The 11,487-nt window shown below is 42.1% G+C and overlaps 1 pseudogene; it reads left to right on the plus strand.

Moving 5' to 3' along the window:
• Positions 1-11,487, plus strand: part of LOC115597258 (NACHT, LRR and PYD domains-containing protein 12-like) — a 56,810-nt pseudogene that overhangs the window by 30,694 nt on the left and 14,629 nt on the right.

Genomic DNA, 11,487 nt, shown 5'->3' on the forward strand with positions numbered 1-11,487 from the left:
AACTAAGATGATCATATTGAACATGATACCTGCTAAACACCTGCATTTTAGCATTCAATCAATCAATCAATTAACTTTATTTATAAAGCACTTTTCATACATGAGTATGTAGCACAAAGTGCTTTACACAGGAAACATAAAACAATAATAAAGAAAGCCCCTCCCTCCCACCCTCCGTACTATATACATGCACACATACGTACACACACATACACACACACACACACACACACACACACACTCTTACTACAGGAAATAAGGAGACATGGCAAGGCACTGAGGAAACGCCACCTTTGGGGCCGTCCACACTGGGAGGAGTCACAGGCTGTGCCACGGGGGGCACCAGTGCCCAGGCCCCCCGACCCTGACAGACAACGACTGGCTGGGCCAAAGGGACCCAGGGACAGCACCCCCAGCAGCATCCCAGACACAGCTCCCAGTGTGGACGACCCCCCTGAGGAAACTCTGGAGTTAACCCTTAAAAACCAAAAACATAAGATAAGATAAAAACCCTGACAAAAGATAATTTAATGAAGTGAACAGTTAAAAAGATAAAATGCATAAGATAATAATAAATAAAATAAAATAGTATCGAAGATAAATAATAAAAATTTAAAAAATTAAAAATTATTTAAGATGAAAATAGTTTAAAAAAACAAAAAAACAAAAACAAAACAAGATAGGAACAACAACATAAAATACGATAGAACCACATAAGAATGGAATAAGAATTTAAAATATTAGTTAAAAGCCTAATTAAAAAGGTGTGTCTTTAACCTTCCCTTAAAAATATCAACAGTCTCTGCAGACCTGAGGTTCTCCGGAAGGCTGTTCCACAAGCGGGGGCCATAGTGGCTAAATGCCGCCTCACCGTGGGTTTTAGTTCTTGGTTTTGGTATGGATAAAAGGCCAGAGCCGGAGGACCTCAGGGTCCGCGAGGGTTGATATGGTAAAAGCAGGTCAGATAAGTAGGAGGGCGCAATGCCGTTAAGACATTTAAAAACCAGTAAAAGAACCTTAAAATCGATCCTGAAGCACACGGGGAGCCAATGCAGTGACTCTAAAACTGGTGTAATGTGCTCCCGCCCTCTGGTCCTCGTCAGCACTCGTGCGGCTGAGTTCTGTAATAATTGGAGATTTAGAGTACTCTTTTTGGGAAGACCAGAGAGCAGGGCATTACAATAATCTAAGGACAGGAAATAAAAGCATGCATTAGCACCTCCGTACTGGCCTGGGAGAGAAACGGGCGGACTCTGGCTATGTTCTTAAGATGATAAAAACCTATTTTTGTCATATTTCTGATATGTGGAATAAAATTCAGCTCAGAATCAAAAATCACGCCCAGATTTTTTACTGATTGTGTTGGTTTAAAATGTTGTAGTTTTGGAAAAAGTTTCTCTCTCTGGCCTTCAGGACCTATAACTAAAACCTCAGTTTTGTCCTGGTTGAGCTGTAGGAAATTCACTGCCATCCATGACTTGATGTCTACAATGCAGTTAAGAAGGGCATCAATTTGATCTGTTTCATCAGGAGACACGGCAATGTACAGTTGTGTGTCATCAGCGCATTGTCACTGTGAGCATCTTAGCATGCTGGTGCAAGCATTTAGGTCAAGGCACCATTTTGTCTCAGTACAGCCTGACAGAGCTGCTAAAGTACTACAGTGCAGAAAATACTCTGTTACAAGTAAAAGTACTGCATTCACAATTTGACTACAGTAAAGGTACATTAATCTGTTATTGTACCTACTGAAGGTGGAGCTTATTTTAAATACTTTAATCTCCAATAATACGTCATCATTTATTAGTTTATTGATATTTTGTATTAATTATCAGAATAAGCAATGAAACTAATGTTGTTCAATATATGTAGTGGAGTAAAAAGTACAATATTCCTCTCTGAAATGTGTGAAACCAACAACCCTAAATTATTTTAATTCAAACTGAGACACTAATAGTGACACACACACACACACACACACACACAAAGAGGAGGAGACACACTGACACTGACAGTGTTGTCAGGTGCTTTTATTTTGTTAAACTGCGTGTGAGCATGTGTGTGTGTGTTTGTGTTACTTCCTGTTTTCAGTCCTTCCTCAGTGATATGGACAGTGATTGGCCACAGGGAGCGGTATTTCCAGATACACACCAGCCTGCTCTCACTGCAGGACACACACACACACACACACGCACACACACACACACACACACACACACACACACACACACACACACACACACACACACACACACACAAAACAAAACACAGATACTTATGTCCTGTCCTCTCAGTCCTGCTTCAGACTGATGAACAAACTGGTTTCCTGATTGTTGTTCTGAGCTCACAGTCAGTGTCACTGTTTCACCTCTCAGACTGACTTCAGACCAGAAGATGAGTGTTCGTGTGGAGGAAGAGGAGGACAGATCAGAGTCTCCAGGAACCAGCTGTGTGTCTCTGAAGAGTGAACGGTCCAGACATGCTCCTCCAAGGTTCAGTGATGAACCTGGACCCTCAGACACAAAGTAAGAGGCAGTTTGGGTCATCATACTGTAATATTTATACTTATGTCATAGTCATAGTTTTTTTCTCTGGTTATAATGCTCTCACACAGCCATCATGAACTCCCCTGCATGGGTTTGGAATGAAGATTCGTCTACTATTGTAAAGAAATACTATTCTTATTATTTGTTTCAAGAGAGGAGTTATCTAAGTCAGAGTCCTGCACGGGTGAAAAATAATGTACTGTGTCGGACACAGATGCGGATCGGGTCGGACGCCTAGAGAGGCGGGTCGGGTTTTACGATTGCCATTTTCAAGGCATCACTCAAATCAGTCATTATTAGCGACACAAATGATAAGCATTTATATTTCATATGAGCTAATTCATGCGTGCTTGCGCCCGGATGCGGTTTAAAGTATGGCAGGTTCGGGCGGGTGTGGGTTTGCAAAATAAGACCTGTGCAGGACTCTGATCTAAGTGACCATTTTAATCCTCTAGCTAATTATCAAGCTAAATATCCAACATGCTAGTTAGAGTCAAGGACCGTGGTGGAAGACGAAGGTAAAATATTTCCTTTCTCTAACACTAGATTTATTTATGCCAACGGTTTTACATGAAATCGGATTTTTTGTGAATATACAATAACAAACTAGATGTTTCTGATAATCTTCAACTCACCGTACAGTCAGTCATAGACAACATTTATGTCATTTTGTAACTAATTCATGGCTGCTTCGGAGCGGCACACAGACCCACCATCTGTCACCGTGTGTGTGTGTTTGTGTGTGTGTGCGAGTGGAGAAGCCTCTAGGTTCGAAAACAGTTTTATATTATTTTTATTATTTTCACTAATACATCCCCGAATTAGTAGTTCTGAAGTCATTAAAAGTAATGCAAAAAAAGAGACTGACTGAAACGTCGGTATGCGCTGGAAAGGCAGAAATATTAATCAATGTATGGGAAACACTGAATTTTTAAGGTGTGGCGGCTTTTATTTCGCTGGGCAGTGCGCCACAGTCAATTACATGTAGGGGAAACCCTGATGCTGGTGCTAGCATTTAGCTCAAAGCATCAGTGTGTCTCAGTACAACCTGACAGAGCTGCTTAAAGGGATAGTTGGTGTTTTTTGAAGTGGGGTCATATAAAGTACATATCTATAGTCGATCTGTTTCCTACCGTAATCAGCGATCAGCGCAGCCTCAGTTTGGAGAAGTAGAGAGCCGCTCCAGCCCAGACGCTCAGCTTTGTACTGCAGTGAACGGGGTTCAGCTAAAAAGCGAAATTAACCACCTAAAACAAGACTCACCTAAAAAAATTTACATCAGTTCAAGTGTACGTTGTATAGGTAAAATTCACACCGCTTTACATCGCCGTCAGACCACGCTTTCTTTTGGCACTACATTTTCTCAACCACAGAACCTCCGTATCCCTACGCATTAGCGTAACTGGGCAACAGCTGATCTGCGAGCGGCGGCTGGACGAGAGGTTTACTTTAGATAAAAACGAAATTTAACTCTCCATATCCTTCCACATTAGCGCTCATGCGTAGGGATACAGGGGTTCTGCGGTTGAGAAAATGTAGTGCCAAAAGAAAGCGCAGTCTGACGGCGATGTAAAGCGGTGTGAATTTTACCTATACAACATACACTTGACCTGAAATAGATTTTTTTAGGTGAGTCTTGTTTTAGGTGGTTAATTTCGCTTTTTTGCTGAACCCCGTTCACTGCAGTACAAAGCTGAGCGTCTGGGCTGGAGCAGCTCTCTACTTCTCCAAACTGAGGCTGTGCTGATCGGTGATTACGGTAGGAAACAGATCGACTATAGACATGTACTTTATATGCCCCCACTTCAAAAAACCAGAACTATCCCTTTAAGTACCACAGTGTAGAAATACTCTGTTACAAGTAAAAGTACTGCATTCACAATTTGACTGCTGTAAAAGTACATTAATCTGTTATCTCAGACTGATTTCAGACCAAAAGATGAGTATTCATGTGAAGGAAGAGAAGGACAGGTCAGAGTCTCCAGGATCCAGTTATCTGGCTATGAGGAGTGTCCGGTCCAAACATGCTCCTCCAAGGTTCAGTAATGAACCTGGACCCTCAGACACAAAGTAAGACACTGTTTTCACTGTAAATTGACCTGATGAAGATGATGCACTGAGGATGAAGACTAAATGTTCTGCTGAAAGATTTATATTCATGATGCTCAACTGCTGCAGAAACTAAGATGGATTTGATTTGATTTCTTTATCTGACACCTGAGAACCTCCACTTCAGAACTTAAACTTCAACAAACTTATTCATACATTTGTTGAGACGTTGAAGTGGCTGTAAACATTATAACAATTCAAAATGTTAGTGAATCTGCTTCACATGTGTTCAGATACATCACCTAGAGCTGCTGGCTGGGCAGATTGGTCGCTGACCTCATTGAGGTGAAGATTTGTTTCTAAAAACAGTCAAGTTTATTTGAATAGCCCAAAATCGTAATACATGACCCAATGGGCTTCACAAACCCATATTAGTTGTTTGAAATGGACAAACCATTGCAAGACAATAAAAGTGCAAACTACAGTAATGACATTGAGAATCAGACATAAAATAGAAAGGGCTCTCAGAACTCTTAAAGACTAATGAAGACAATTTATGGTTGGTCATAAGCATGGAGTGAGAGATGAGTTTTTATTCTGGATATAAAAATCCCAACAGAGCTGGTCTCCCTAATCCAGCTGGGTGGGGCACAGTGAGAAAGAGCTCTCTTGCCTGCAGATTTCTTAGTATATCGAAGAGTGTGTGCTGGTAAAAAAGGCGCGATGAGGTCAAATAAACGGATTGTGTTAGTCAATGCAATATTTTGTAAGTTAGCAGTAGCACTTTTTGGTTTTGGGCAGGATCCTAGCAGCCATAGGGTGGAAAACAGTAAGTTCCAGTAATCAAGTCTGGATGCAACGAAGACTCTTGCTAGAAGGACCAACCATTAGCAGTTCAGCTTTATCTGCGTTGACGAGCAGGAAATCTGATGGCATCCAGTGTTGAACAACACATAGACACTCTTCCAGATTTGATTATTTGAGGCTGGGGTTATTTGGCAAAATTGGCACAAATAGTTGCGGGTCGTCTGCATAACTGTGAAAATTAATTATTAAATTAATTATTAATTAAAGGTTGATAGTACCCAAGGGCAGCATATAAATAGAGAATAGCAGTGGACCCAGGACAGACCCCTGTGGAACACCCTATTGCACTTTTGAATAGTTTAATATCATATTGTTGTGGACTACACAGTGTGTCCTATTGGTCCAATATGAATTGAACCAAGACAGAGCAAAGCCTTTAACACCAGTTAGGTGTCAAGCCCATATAGGAGGATATTGTGGTCAGCTTTGTCAAAAGCTGCAGTTCGGTCCAGAAGTAAAAGCAACAAGGTTTGGTTGAGCCAGTGGAAAGTAGAAGATCATTGGTCACTTTAGTAGATGCCGTTTCGGTGGAGAGGAATGATCTACAGCTGGATCAAAGGGTTCATTGAGGTTATTACATGACAGATAATCAGTAAGTTGGTATGCAACAGTCCTTTTTGGGGATATTGGGAAGGATGGGAAGGTTAGAGATGGGTTTGTAATTTTTGAGGATTTTGGGATCGAGGTTTATTTTTTGAGTACAGGTTTAGTAACAGCAGATTTAAAGGTTGAGGGCACAACACTAGTGGCAAGGTTCTCCTGTCCAAAAACATCTGAAGGCGAAGAATACCACTTGAATGTGAGACCATCCGTGCCAGGGGTCTTACTGACTATCAACATCATTGTTCCCCTAATTTCTGCTTTAAGTTCATCCCAAAGCATGGATGGCAACACATCCATCTGTTGTTCAGCTCTTAATATGTTTTAATCTCATTCTTTAATTTTGGGGGATTTTTTTACAATATGTGAATTTAGTCTCCAAAGTGTAGATCTTGATTAACTATCAAGGTACATTCCCCTGTATAAAAAACAAATCTGGATATTATTGAGATAACAACCAACAAATCGTTTTAGTTATGAAGAAATGTCTTTACAGGAAGAGGATTCTTGTCTCTATGGAGAAGCAGCCGTCCTGCTGTGTTTTCTGTCAGGACGACCTGAAGGATCCGGTCTCTACCAGCTGTGGACACTGGTTCTGCAGACAGTGCATCACCTCAGACTGGGTCCAGTCTACTTCACCAGGAGACTCCTCCTGTCCACAGTGTGGAAAGAGATCCAGAACAACAGCTGGACTGTGGATGGACAGTCAGAGCCGAACTGTACAAAGTAAGACTGAACATCTAAACATGTGTTTACATCCTGCTGCTTTTCATGACTTTTATTCAACCTTCCAATAAGTGCGTTCACCCATGTGGACACATATATTATCTGAGTGTGGACAGATGTACACTGTAACTTGACTGGTCAATGGAGGCAGAGACCATGAAGTACTGATTTCAGTTGACCTTTTAGTGTAACTAAAGTCACATCAGTACTTTGTTCCTCTGCTGTCAGTCTAACATGTACACTGACACACAATCAGAGGCCCAGAGACACATTTCTGATGCTTTTGGGGTTTATACCTTTCACTTCTTTATATATTCTTATATTGATCTTTGTTATTGGTGATAAAAATAATCATTAGATCAAATTCTCTCAAATTTTCTTTGTTCTGTCTTAAACATTTGTCTCTTTTCAGTGAATGTTGGTCTGCAGGAGGTTTTAGATCAACATAAGATCAGTCTGAGGAGGAGATGTGAACGTGTGACTGAAGGATGTCAAGAAACAGGGGGTGATGGAACAGGAAGTGATGAAACAGGGAGTGATAAAATAGGAAGTGATGAAACAGGAAGTGGAACCCTCCTTAACAGGATCTACACTGAGCTCTACATCACAGAGGGACAGAGTGAAGAGGTTAATACCCAACATGAAGTTTGGCAGCTTGAGACAGCTTCCAAGAAGATGACCTCCACTGAAACTTCGATCAAGTGCTGCGACATCTTTAAAGCCTCACCTGACCAACAGAGACGCATCAGAGTCGTTCTGACCAACGGCGTCGCTGGAGTTGGAAAAACCTTCTCAGTACAGAAGTTCGCTCTGGACTGGGCAGAGGGCTCCGAAAACCAAGATGTCAGTCTGGTGGTTCTGCTTTCGTTCAGGGAGCTGAACCTGATCAGAGATGAGCAGTACAGTCTTCTCAGGCTGCTCCATGTTTTCCATCCAACATTACAGAAGGTGACAGCAGAGAAGCTCGCTGTCTGTAAACTTCTCTTCATCTTTGACGGCCTGGATGAAAGCAGACTTTCACTGGATTTCAAGAACCATGAGGTCGTGTCTGATGTCACACAGAAGTCATCAGTCAGCGTGCTGCTGACAAACCTCATCCAGGGGAAGCTGCTTCCCTCGGCTCTCGTCTGGATCACTTCCCGACCTGCAGCAGCCAATCAGATCCCTCCTTCAAGTGTTGACAGGATAACAGAAGTACGAGGCTTCACTGATGCCCAGAAGGAGGAATACTTCAGGAGGAGGTCCAGTGATAAAGATCTGTCCAGCAGAATCATCTCACACATCAAGACCTCTAGGAGCCTCCACATCATGTGTCTGATCCCTGTCTTCTGCTGGATCACTGCTACAGTTCTGGAGCACATGTTGACTACAGATCAGAGAGGAGAGCTGCCCAAGACCCTGACTGACATGTACTCACACTTCCTGCTGGTTCAGACAAAGAGGAAGAAGAAGAAGTACAATGAGGGACGTGAGACAAGTCCACAGCTGACGGAGGCTGACAGCGAAGTTCTTCTAAAGCTGGGGAGGCTGGCAGCTGAACAGCTGGAGGAAGGAAACATCATGTTCTACCAAGAAGACTTGGAACGGTGTGGTCTTAACGTCACAGAGGCCTCGGTTTACTCAGGAGTTTGTACAGAGATCTTCAGAAGAGAGAGTGTGATCTTCCAGAAAAAAGTCTACTGCTTTGTTCATTTGAGCGTTCAGGAGTTTCTGGCTGCAGTCTACATGTTTCACTGTCACACCAACAGAAACTCAAAGGTCCTGGAGGACTTCTCGAGAGGACAGAGTTCCTCATCCCTGGATGACTTTCTCAGCAGAGCCATGGAGAAATCCCTCAAAAGTACAAATGGCCACCTGGACCTGTTTGTTCGCTTCCTTCATGGCCTCTCTCTGGAGTCCAACCAGAGACTCTTAGCAGGCCTGCTGGGTCAGATAAACAACAGTCCAGAAATCATTCAGAGAGTCATCAGCAACCTGAAGGAGATGAACAGTTATAAGATCTCTCCTGACAGAAGCATCAATATCTTCCACTGTCTGACAGAGATGAATGACTATTCAATCCATCAGGAGATCCAAGAGTTCCTAAAGTCAGAGAACAGATCAGAGAAGAAACTCTCTGAGATCCACTGCTCAGCTCTGGCCTACATGCTGCAGATGTCAGAAGAGGTTCTGGATGAGTTACACACAGAGAAGTACATCACATCATGGGAAGGAAAACAGAGACTGATTCCAGCTGTGAGGAACTGCAGAAAGGCTCGGTAAGTCCAGATCTGATCCACAGTATAAAGCAACATAAAGCTGAAGCCTTCAGCATTAAAGATCAACACTTTACACACATGCACAATATATAATGTCCGCAAGACCAACGTGTTGTGTAACTAGGATGATTATGTTGCTCAAGGAAACGTATATGGACAGAAGAAGCTCAAGTTTCTAAGTACAAACCTGGTGGTCAGTGACTGACTAGCTCGGGCTGACCAACTGACCAGCTGAGCTACAGCTGCTCATGTTAATGTGCTCTGTGACACAAAATGCATACATTTGATTATAAAGTGTTTTGTTTTGTTTTAACCTGTATTTACAGATTTATTAACTGTGGACTCTCAGAGACTCACTGTGAAGCCGTGGCCTCAGCTCTGAAGTCTAACCCTTCCCATCTGACAGAGCTGGACCTGAGTCACAACAACCTGCAGGATTCAGGAGTGAAGCTGTTGTCGGCTGGACTGCAGAGTCCAAACTGTAGACTGGAAACTCTGAGGTCAGTTTATGTGTTTTGCTCTTGTACACTGTTTATCCACCAAATTTAATTCCATAACAGAAGGTTAAAATTCACTTCAGTTCTCTTTACAAATCACAACAACTGTTTTAAAGTTTGTCGTGTGAATGGTTCGGTTCAGAATTTAGTTTCAACTCAAACTGGACTGGTGTCAGTGAGAAGCTGTAGGATTTATCCTTCAGTTTGCTGAGAAATTAAATCAATATATGTGATTTAGTCATATGTGAGACATCAATATATAAGAACTTAAAGGAGTTTAACACATTTTCAGGAATAATGTTTTTTAAAGAAAACCTTCAGAACACAGGTTTCTACAGGAACTGATATATTTCTACATAAAGCTGCTCACACACACACACACACAAAATAAAACTCTCACACACAGAGACACACACAGAGTGAAGCAAAAATCCAAAGGCAGCTGTTTGAAGTGTTGAGTTTGATCTATCACTTCAACATGTGATGATGCTTCCATTCAGGAAATTAAACCAGGAGTATCAGTGATGCACTATGTTAGTACAGGATGAATGATGATCATGATGAACCACAATAACACACTGACAAAGTCACTCTACTCATTTTAGAGAAAAGGTCATTGATTAGGACATAGTAATGTTGAGCAGCACATGTTAACCCTGAACACATCTGTTTGGATTATAAATTGATTTTTATCTCCATTGTTTATTCTTTATTCAGATTGAGGAACTGCATTTTGTCAGAGAGCAGCTGTGCGTATTTGGCCTCAGCTCTGATGTCTAACCCTTCCCACCTGAAACAGCTAGACCTGAGTCTCAACAAGAAGCTGCAGGATTCAGGAGTGAAGCTGCTGTGTGGTTTTCTGCAGAGTCCACAGTGTGGACTGGTGACTCTGAGGTCAGACACCATTTCTCAGTTCATAGACTGTTACAGTGTTCGAAGCTGTAAATTCATAAAGGTTATTCTTTATTCAGATTGGAGGGCTGCAGTTTGTCAGAGATCAGCTGTGATTCTCTGGCCTCAACACTGAGGTTCAACCCCTCCCATCTGAGAGAGCTGGACCTGAGTGGAAACCAGCTGCAGTATTCCGGAGTGAAGCTGCTGTCTGATCTGAAGGAGAGTCCACACTGTAGACTGGAGACTCTGAGGTCAGTAGAGGGTTGGAGTCAGTCCATGCTGGTTCCAGCAGTATTTACTGAACACAGTCAAAGTGAAGATCCAGTATTTCCTGGTTTCCTCAGTGAAGCTTTGAGATGAGAATGGTGACAAGCTTCAGGATCTCAAAGTGTTTTTTAGAGAACCATCATTACATTTAGTAACCATGAGGTCTTTCGACAGAGCAGAAGCTCTGCTGAAGTCCAGAAACCACAGCTGATGTTTTATCGTCAGTCTTTGTATGAACATGTAGGAGCTTTAACATTATAGTTATCTGCCCATCTGTCGTTTGTTTTGTCCAAAAACAGGCTCCATATTTACAATGATGAAATATTGATATGTGACTGAGACTCTGGTTTTTAACAGCAGTAAATTATTATTACATTGAGCAGTAAATGTCTCTCTGTTTCTTCAGTAATGATGCATTCAGGGACTCTCAGCAGTTTATTTCACTGTGTCCTTCAGTGAAACCTGCAGAGTAATAAGACTTGGTGAACAAAGTGTCTGCAGGTCTGTGAGTCTCTCTCCAACATGTTAACATGAAGCTGAAAGGAAGCTGCTTACACTACACAGCCACTCCACTTGTGGTCTAAACAGGACTGAAGTCCTGCTGGTCTTCATATCACTGACTGACAGCTGATGGAAGGAGTCTCTTTAAGCACTCATTTAACACTTCTGTTGTCTCTTTTTGTCTCTCTGTCAGAGTCTGATTGATGAGGGAGGTGGAGGTGTTGAGAGGATCAGCTGTGTCCTGAAGATCAAGAGTGGTTGAAGCAGCACCATCAGATGGTG

This window comes from Sparus aurata, chromosome 16 (assembly GCF_900880675.1).
Source record: "Sparus aurata chromosome 16, fSpaAur1.1, whole genome shotgun sequence".
In the NCBI taxonomy this organism is placed as follows: Eukaryota; Metazoa; Chordata; class Actinopteri; order Spariformes; family Sparidae; genus Sparus; species Sparus aurata.